We start from the raw sequence: 8847 nt of genomic DNA on the forward strand, positions 1-8847 counted from the left end.
AGGGAATATAAAGGAAGGGAAAAGAAATGTTGGGAAATATCAGGAAAGGAGACAGAACATAAAGACTCCTAACTCGGGGAAACGAACTAGGGGTGGTGGAGGGGAGGAGGGCGGGTGTTGGAGGGGAATGGGTGACAGGCACTGAGGTGGACACTTGACGGGATGAGCACTGGGTGTTTTTCTGTATGTTGGTAAATTGAACACCAATAAAAATTAATTAAAAATATATAAATAAATAAATAAAATTGCTGAAAAGAAAAAAAATAATAATAAAATAAAATAGCTGAAAAGAGAAAGAGAATATCTTAAAATCAGTAAGATAGAAGACAAGTTATATACCAAAGAACAAAGGAAAGGATTACACCACACTTCTCATGGGAAATTATGCAACCCAACAACAAAGGAAACAGTCAACCAAACTAAAAGGCAATCTACAGAATGGGAGAAGATATTTGCAAATGACATACCAGATAAAGGGCTTGTATCTAAGATCTATAAGGAACTTATCAAACTCAACACCCAAGAAACAAACAATCCAGTCTAGAAATGGGCAGAAGACATGGACAGACATTTCTCCAAAGAAGAGCTACAGATGGCCAACAAGCACATGAAAAAATGCTCCACATCACTTGTCATCAGGGAAATACAAATCAAAACTATATTGAGATTCTATTTTACACTAGTGAGAATGGCTAAAATTAACAAGATAGGAAACAAAAGTGTTGGTGAGAATATGGAGAAAGGGGAAACTTCTTGCACTGTTGGTAGGAATGCAAGCTGGGGCAGCCTACCCGGAAAACAGTGTGGAGGTTCCTCAAGAAGTTAAAAATAGAGCTACCATAAGACCAGTAATTGCACTACGAAGTATTTATCCCAAAGATACAGATGCAGTGAAATGATGGGACACCTGCAACTCACTGTTCATAACAGCAATGCCCACAATAGCCAAACTGTGGAAGGAGCCAAGATGTCCTTCAACAGATGAATGGATAAAGAAGGTGTGGTGTATATTGTGATGAGCACTGGGCGTTATACTATATGTTGGCAAATTGAATTTAAACTTAAAAAAAAAAAGACAACGGGAAAAAAAGGTAATTATGCAATCCAAAAGAAAATAAAGTGACATCTTTAAAAAGCTGAAAGAAAATAATGCAAATACCTTATTTCATTATGAAAACTCTGGCAAAGCTTTTCAAGTTATTTATAATATATGGCTTTTCAGAGACCATCATTTCTGGGGCTGGTTTGTATTACATCTGTTGTTGGAACCAAGAATTGATAGATTGAAATCTTCCAATTAAAAAAAATACGTGGAGTATATTAAGATCATTGGACTAATTTAAAACAATGCAGACCACTTAGATCATTGTTTGATGCCTCAAATCAGACAGCAGAACTAGCTGGGTTTCTCATCACTCCACTCACAACTAAAGGGGTCAGTCCTACTGAATACCATAAAGTTATCAATGCTTTAACAGTCCAGACTTTGGAGTCAAAAAGATGTGCGTTCAAACTCTGGCTCCTCCATTTTATAGCTCTGTGAGTTTGAACAGAACATTAAACTCTGACTCTGTAAAAGAGGATTAACAAAACCCACCTTATGTGGTTGTTGTAAGAATTAAATGAGGTGTATATAAAGTCCTGAATGACAAAAAGCCCTCAATAAATGGTAGTTCTTATAGCCAATATGCTGTTATTTTAAGACTTGATCAACAATTAATGTATACTTGATTCAAGATATTGCATGTAATTGAAATCGGGGAGGCTGCCTGAGTTTTACAAGGTTTCAAGTATAGGTGGCTTAAGGGTACTACCATATGGGTCATTTGTCACTGGTATATAACAGTCAATGTTTGCTAAGTGTTTTAAATTCCTTCATATAAAACATATACAGATCTCAAGTATTATGATTTAATAAAACAATCCCAAAGATAATGAAAAATTTCATCAGAGAAGCCAATATTTATAATTTATATTTATAATTCTATTGTTAAATTGTTTTGTTGGCATGCAAGGCAATATTAATATAAATAACTTCTAATATTATACTACAATACTTTTAATTTAATAAGTTATAGGGCTCTGTAGAATGTATAGGAAAATACAAATATTTTAGGGTCCCTTGTATTTATTTCAGTAAGTGTAAAATATCAGTATAATATTATAAATATTTGTATTTTATCCTTGACTATAACTTCATAAGTATAATTTTCAGAGATCAAGTTCCTTCAGTATCTTGTAAACACCATATAAATAGCTACCATATTACTTTCCATATTTCTCTGTTTTATAGTCATTCAACAAACATCCAAGAGTATTGAGCATCCACTCTGTGTAAGACATTGTAGGGGATCCCTGGGTGGCTCAGTGGTGTAGTGCCTGCCTTTGGCCCAGGGCGTGATCCTGGAGTCTCAGGATCAAATCCCACATTGGGCTACCTGCAGGGAGCCTGCTTCTCCCTCTGCCTGTGTCTCTGCCTCTCTCTCTTGTCTCTCATGAATAAATAAATAAAATATTTTTAAAAAAGACATTGTACACAGTGCCAAATAAAACTAGCAGCATATTATTTTTTTCTAGCAGCACATTATTAAAATAATCTACATATATAGGCTACTTTTTGAACTGCATTAAGAGAATCAAGACCAAATGTTATCACATTAAATAAGAACTTCATTTAATAGAGAGTTAAAAAGAAAACTCATTTCCAAGTCAATTCTTTTTGCTCTTATTTACTTCTTTAATGAAGCAGATGCTCTCCTTTATGAGCGAAATGGTGATTTGCTGCAAATGATAACTCAAATGACTAAATAATAAAGGAGATGTCATGCATTATGTTATACTGAAGTGATGATATAAAATGATTTGCTAGAGGTCATGTTTTATAGATTCTAAGGGCTTAAGAATAATATATTTGTGATTTCATTGTGATACTACTTTTCTGACTATTAAACTGAATGGTGGGGTACCTCGGTGCCTCTGGCTTCAGATGCTAAAGCATCTGTCTTCAGCTCAGGTTGTGGTCCCAGGGTCCTGGGATCAGGCCTCACATCCAACTCTCTGTTCAGTGGGGAGTCTGCTTCTTCCTCTGCTCCCACCCCTCCCCCATCCCCATCCCTATCCCTGCTCATGCTTCCTCTTTCTCATAAATACATACATACATACATACCTGAATGGTGCCCATACTACAAAGGAATGTGAAAGCTCTTTTACTGAAATTACAGTCACTTATTAAAGAAAAAACTACACATATACTTAATTAGGTCACTGTCTATCTGCTTATCTCGGGGATATTAATCACTAATCATTGGCTTTAGTTATCATTGGGCCCAAGCCCTTTATTTTGTAGATAAAGTTGTTGAACAGTAGAGAGGCTGTGACTCATATGGCACCCTGGTCAAATAGACTTTTACGGAGACCCACAGAATCGAAATCTTCAGGGCCAGGGCCTCAGAACACATATTTATGCAGCCTTACTGTTGATTGTGACAATCAAGGAGAGATGAAAACTATGAGTCTGGTAGAAAATGCTGTACCTACAAGAGTTTGCATTTGGACAGACCTGAGTTCCATACTCATCCATCACTTACTGTTGTGTGACCTTCGCCAGTCCTTTGTCTCTCAAAATCCTTCCATACAAAACACATACAGATCTCAAGTGTTATGATTTAATAAAACAATACCAAAAATAATGATAAATTTCATCAAAAAGTACTGGTATTCATTCATATATAAGATGAGAACAATACCTAGTGTATGGTATTTATGTAAGGATTAAGAGACAGATATGTTAGCATCGCCGTACTCTGAGGAAAGAACAGTCGGTAGCAGGGTGCAAAAATGCAGAGCAATAAAACCTTTAACTTGGAGAAGCAAAACCATACTCCAAGGAAGCATCATCAGCATCACCACCAGCAGCACCACCAGCAGCAACAGCAGCAGCCACCACCGCCACCAATACCTGCAAATGGGCAACAAGCCAGCAGCCAAAATGAAGGCTTGACTATTGACCTGAAGAATTTTAGGAAACCAGGAGAGAAGACCTTCACCCAACATAGCCGGCTCTTTGTGGGCAATCTTCCTCCTGATATCACCGAAGAAGGGATGAGGAAACTATTTGAGAAATATGGGAAAGCAGGAGAAGTCTTCATTCATAAGGATGAGGGCTTTGGCTTTGTCCGCTTGGAAACACGAACCTTAGCGGAGATTGCCAAAGTAGAATTGGACAACATGCCACTTCGTGGAAAGCAGCCGCGTGTGCGCTTTGCCTGCCATAGTGCATCCCTTACAGTCCGAAACCTTCCTCAGTATGTTTCCAATGAATTGCTGGAGGAAGCCTTTTCCGTGTTTGGCCAGGTGGAGAGGGCTGTAGTCATCGTGGATGATCGAGGAAGGCCCTCAGGAAAAGGCATTGTTGAATTCTCAGGGAAGCCAGCTGCTCAGAAAGCTCTGGACAGGTGCAGCAAAGGCTCCTTCCTGCTAACCACATTTCCTCAGCCTGTGACTGTGGAGCCCATGGACCAGTTGGATAATGAAGAGGGACTTCCAGAGAAACTGGTTATAAAGAATCAGCAATTTCACAAGAGCGAGAGCAGCCACCCAGATTTGCACAGCCTGGCTCCTTGGAGTATGAGGATGTCATGCGCTGGAAGGCACTGATTGAGATGGAGAAGCAGCAGCAGGACCAAGTGGACCGCAACATCACGGAAGCTCATGAGAAGCTGGAGATGGAGATGGAGGCTGCTCACCATGAGCACCAGGTCATGCTAATGAGACAGCATTTGATGAGGCGTCAAGAAAAACTTAGGAGGATGGAAGAGCTGCACAACCAAGAAGTGCAAAAACGAAAGCAACTGGAGCTCAGGCAAGAGGAGGAGCGCAGGTGTCCAGAGGAAGAGATGCGGCGGCAACAGGAAGAAATGATACGGCGACAGCAGGAAGGATTCAAGGGAACATTCCCTGATGCAAGAGAACAGGAGATACGGATGGGGCAGATGGCTGTGGGAGGTGCTATGGGCATAAACAATAGAGGTGCCATGCCCCCTGCTCCAATGCCAGCTTGTACCCCAGCTCCTCCAGGACCTGCCACTATGATGCCAGATGGAACCTTGGGATTGACCCCACCAACAACTGAACGCTTTGGCCAGGCTGCTACAATGGAAGGAATTGGGGCAATTGGTGGAACCCCTCCTGCATTCAACCGTGCAGCTCCTGGAGCTGGATTTGCTCCAAACAAACGTCGCCGATACTAATAAAAATTTCAATGTCTAGTTTCCCAAAAACCCTTAAAAGCAGGACAGACCCTTTTTGGACTAGCCAGAATTCTGCCCTGGAAAAGTGTTAGGGATTCCTCCCAATAGTTAGGTCTTCCTTGGCTATACTACTTTGAGGGAGTTTACTGGAGGCTAAAGGCAAGGGAGGGGCGATATTTAACAAATCAGTTCTGTGTGGTATATCATTTAACTAATTGATTCTGTGTGGTGCATTCCTGAAGTCTCATGTGATTGTTGAGGGGAGGGGGGGAGGGGGGTGGAACCATGGCAAAATGGATCCAGTTAGAGCCCCATTAATCTTGATCATTCCATTCTTGTCCATCCTGTTCTTTTTGCTTTCTCATTCTTATATCCTCCAACCCCACAGACACTGCCACATACACCACAAAAACAAACATCCCCCTATGACCTTAGCCCCATTCCATTGACTCACAGGTGGGAATTCAGGCAAATGTCCACAGAGGTCACAGACAACATACATATGATTCCGTTATATCCAGTATATTACCACTTCATGTCCTAAGAAAGACCTTTCTCTTAGAGATTTTCATTTTAGTGTATATTTAAAAAACCTTGTGTTAAGTTGCCTCCATCTTTTTTCTGGGTAAGGACAACCCAGGAATGGCCCTTTTATGTCTATGATGCTGTTCACAGCTTTTGATAGGCCTAGTACAATCTTGGAAACAGGGTTGCTGTATGCTGAAGGTCAGACAGTAGCTCTTAGCCTTGCCTCTCTTGGGTAGTTATGCTGTGCTTTTTTTTTTGGTTTACCATGTTTGATTTGTCCCTGATACCTTTGGAGTTTTTCTGAGAAATGGAGCAGTAATGCAGCATCAACTTATTAAAATATGTTTTAAGCCTTTAAAAAAAAGAGAGACAATGTATTGCACAGTGTTTAGTATATGACAAATGTTTATAGATGATAGCTTTTGACTGCTTAATTTTTTTGCACCTTCACTGAGCCGTTACTTTCTTCTACTCCTCTTAATCATGAGAATGTCTCCTCTCCTGGTATTGAGGACAGAATTTTTTCCTGGTTATCCTGTCTGACTTCTCATTCTCTTCCACTGGCTTCTCTTCTTTGACCTCCCATGAATGTGAGCATTCTCCAGGATTCAGTCTTCCATTTTCTTGGAATTTTTCTAGTTCACTATTTTCCCCATGGTGTCAAATAACATCTATTTGACAAACATCTTTAAATTCCTACCTTTAATTCTGCCATACCTTGAGTTCCAGAAGAACATTCCAAACTGTAATCAAGAGTGTTCAGCTTTGGATATCCTGTAGACACATCAGATTCATCCTCAACCACACACATGTGTACACATACCCCTCCTCAATTCTGTGCCTCATACTGTTTCTTATTATCTTTTATCATCATCTTGTCTCTATTTAAAATTTTGATTTTCTATTATGAATTATAGCTATGATTCATTGATTTTGATTTTTTAAAAATATTTTATGAAAATATTTTGTGTCTTGATTACTAAGTTTTGGGGGTCTTCTTAAATTTTGAACCCAAGGCAGGTGCCTGCTTTATCCTAGTCCTGGTCATGGGCCATGGTTCTGGCTGCAAAACACCTCTTTTTTTTTTTTCCCTGAGCCTGGTTCTCCACCTTCCTAGCAAATCCATGAGCTCTCAGTAACTTATCAATAAATTCCTGTTCTATTTAAGTCAGCCAGAGTCCCTTTCTATACTTTGAATCCATGAAGAATGAATAAATGGGAAAAGGAGGAAGAATACTCAAAATTATACTACCGAGAAGTCATCCATGGCCTGAAAACCTTGTTCTGACACTGACGGACAGACTTTTTTGGGTTTATCAGGAAGTTCCCAAGTTTGATCTTTTTAAATATAGAGTTAACATTTTGTTGTATTTTCTTTTTAATGATGAGCATCAAATAAGTATTTTGATTTTCAGAATGTGCAGGAATACTTGTTAATAAAACATTGGGTTTCTTTTTTCTTCAGATTGAGCAGGACTTGCAATCAGTTGTATGACTATACAGAGTGGATATTAAATTTATGGGTAAGTGATTGAGCACCTAATTTTTTAAAAACTCATGAATTATATATCAGGCTTATCATTAAGAGAAAAACCACAACCTACATGCCATGTTAAAAATACAAGATAGAAATGCATCTTAATTCAAAACAACAACAAAATAATACTGTAGTTTTCCCTAAGAAATTTTCAAGTGTTAAAAAAGAAAATGATGTTCAGTTTTGGGAACATATGTTGGAAATCAGTTTCTTCATTCTCAGAGGATTTCTAGCTGAATGATGCATCTCTTCAAAGGAATATGAAACTCTGGTATAACATGTGATGTGATAATCAAAATATGTAATTATGTAACAGATTCTTCTTATGTCTGTAAGCAAAGGATTTAATATGCAACATAATTCCTCATTTAACAATTTTTAACATAGTCTGACCTAAGCGGTCTTTATTATTTTATCATCATTATCATTATTATACACTTCTAACAGAATTGAAGTTTGGTGAGTCAATGATTGTAGTTCAGAAAATAGGTGTCTGTCTCAATCTGTATTTGTGCCAGATTTAGTGGGTGACTAAAAGCAAAGAGGAAAAAAAGTGAGGGAAATATCCAGACATTATGCTCTAAAAAGGCATTATCCTTGTTCATATGAACAAAAATATGAAAAGCAGTAGATAATTTGAGTCAATTTATCCCTAAGAATCAAAATCAGAATCTTCTGCAAGAACTTAGTATCCTGCCTACATTTGTCTTTTTGCCTTGTCTTTCCTACTTTGCAATACTTATCACCACCTAGGGGCAAGCCAAATAAGCCAGAAGCTCTTTTTTCACCACTAAGATATTTCTAAAGTATATTCTATTTGAATCAAAAAGACATTTATGATTTCAAATGATTGCTTGGCTTTTTTCTTCCAATAAAAGTCAATCTTTATTATGTATTTCTTCTTTGTCTCAAGTATGATTTTAAAATATAAACTGATTTTTGTAATACATGAATATCATCTTTTAGTTTTATTGTTGTGTCTCTTCTTAGATATCAACTTATCAAAAACTTTTCCACTTATTCAGAACAAATTTCAACTTAAAAAAATAAGTCTACTTTTATAAATGTTCAGTTCTTAGTCTTTTAAATCAATGCCTACAGAAGACCTTTGCACATTGTAAATGGCAATAACTTTGGATTATACATAATATCAAAGCATACTAAAAAACACTTTTGCTAAAATTATTTAAGAGTAATCTAATTTCCGGGACAACATGGAGTCAAATAACATTCACATTATAGAGCGGGGGGGGGGGGGGGGGCAGAAAATTTATTTGAAGGAATAATGACTGAAAACTTCCCTAACCTAAGGAAGGAAACAGACATCCAGGGCAAGGAAGGCCAGAGAGTTCTGAATACAATAAACCCAAAGATTTCCAAATCAAGAGACATTATAATTAAAATATCAAAAGTTAAAAAAGAAAGAATTTTAAAAGCAGCAAGAGAAAAACAGACTATTACATACAAGGGAAACTCCACAAGGCTATCAGCAGATTTCTCAGCAGAAACTCTGCAAGCCAGAAGAGAATGGCA

General features: G+C 37.9%; 1 pseudogene; it reads left to right on the forward strand.

Annotated features, from left to right (window-relative positions):
- Nucleotides 1-3805: 3805 nt before the first annotated feature.
- On the forward strand, nt 3806-5289 carry LOC112907183 (non-POU domain-containing octamer-binding protein pseudogene; annotated as a pseudogene).
- The last annotated feature ends 3558 nt before the right edge of the window (nt 5290-8847 follow it).

Source organism: Vulpes vulpes, chromosome 6 (genome assembly GCF_048418805.1).
Source record: "Vulpes vulpes isolate BD-2025 chromosome 6, VulVul3, whole genome shotgun sequence".
In the NCBI taxonomy this organism is placed as follows: Eukaryota; Metazoa; Chordata; class Mammalia; order Carnivora; family Canidae; genus Vulpes; species Vulpes vulpes.